Source organism: Gavialis gangeticus, unplaced genomic scaffold, assembly GCF_001723915.1.
Source record: "Gavialis gangeticus isolate Ggan-Ray unplaced genomic scaffold, GavGan_comp1, whole genome shotgun sequence".
In the NCBI taxonomy this organism is placed as follows: domain Eukaryota; kingdom Metazoa; phylum Chordata; order Crocodylia; family Gavialidae; genus Gavialis; species Gavialis gangeticus.
The window spans coordinates 84,347,120-84,348,812 of record NW_017729025.1 but is presented as its reverse complement, the minus strand read 5'-3'; positions in this window follow the sequence as shown (position 1 = coordinate 84,348,812).

Below are 1,693 nucleotides of genomic sequence, written 5' to 3'. Positions count from 1 at the left end.
AAGGCTGCACCTGAAGTCCAACTACCTACAAGTATCAAGGAAAATAAAAAGTCCTTTTTAAGATACGTGGGGAGCCAGAGGAAATGCAAGAGCAACATTGGGCCCCTGCTAAACCATATGGGACAACTGACAACCAATGTCCAGGAAAGAGCCAACTTGCTAAATGGGTATTTTGCATCGTTTTTTCACCGGTCCCAAGGGGCGCCACTGCCCATTACAGGACAGGAACGCCTGGATGAGGATGATTCCTTACCCTCCATCAGTGCTGACCTTGTGAAGGCACACCTTGAGAGGCTGGACACCTTCAAGTCAGCCAGCCCAGACAGTTTACACCCCAGGGTACTCAAGGAGCTGGCTAGCATCATAGCTGGCACAGATCTTCGAGAACTCGTGGCGCTCCGGTGAAGTGCCCAAAGACTGGAAGACCAATGTGGTGCCTATCTTCAAGAAGGGGAGGAAGTGCTATGTGCTTGTGAGGTGCCCAAAGACATGTTCCACCATCACCCTAGAGCTAATTAAACAATAACCAGTCATTTCCTAGCATCCAGGTGCTCTGAACCAGAAGAGAATTGGAAGGAACTGGAGTTCCCATACCGAGAGCTCTCACGGCAATGCTGCTCCCCACTTTCTGGGAGATCATTCTGGAGCTGTGGAAAACCCTGGTGCTGTGCTCCCTGCCAAGCTATCCAGCAATGTCATGGGCATGAGTAAATCTCCCCTAGTGCTCCAGGACACCTTGTGGTACTATCAAGATGCTTATGTAATGTGCGCTATAAGAGGGGAAGGCTATACTGGCCAAGGTAAGTCTGCACTACATCTCTGGGGCAGCATTCAGCTATACTGCCTTACACCAGCTTAGTGTTTTAAGTTCTGTTCAGAAATCATCCATAATATCTATTTTGAGGAACATTATTAAAGCACAAGCTATAAAGTCTGTCCTCCTCCCCACTCCCCCAGTTCAAGGTAACATCTTTCAGTGCATTCATGGGTAAACGAAAACCAGATTTCACGTTCTGTATGTTTTCTTCAGCAAAGAGGTGTGAAGAAGAATTTTCCTCTTTTATTTTTGTTATACTAAGCATTTCTTCATAGCACCTATTAAAAATACCTGGCACATCATGTTATAGTTAGTGCATTTGTAGAGGAAACATTTCCTACGTGTGAAAATGGCATTACTGTTTTCTCAATGTTGTGATATGAAACCAAGCTGTGCAAGCTGAGTTTCCATAGAAAAGAAAGAATATTAGCTTATGTCTCAGTCACTGTAAATATTAAATACGTAAAAATTTGTTGTGTGTTCAGATGACTTGGCTCTTGTTAAGTTGGTGATGTTATACTGTAATTTCAGGACTTATTTCAGGACTCAGTTCGACCCAATAAATTTCATCCATTTTTCTCTCTCAGTCAATATTGCATACTTTTTCCAGAAGAGCTCCAAGTACTTTTACTCACTCTTCACAGCTCATTTCATTCACCACTGAAATGGAAGCAATGGAATGGAACCGTGGGGTTGAAAGGTGACAGCATTTCTAGGCCCAACTGTTTCAGTGAATGGAGAGGAGGAGTACTGTAATCTCTCTGCTAAATGTCAAGGGGAATATTGGTAGGCAGAGTGTAGTTACCCAAATTAGAAAATTGGCCACAATATTCACCTCCTGTATTGCCTGATATTCAGTGTTGGGATTCCACTAAC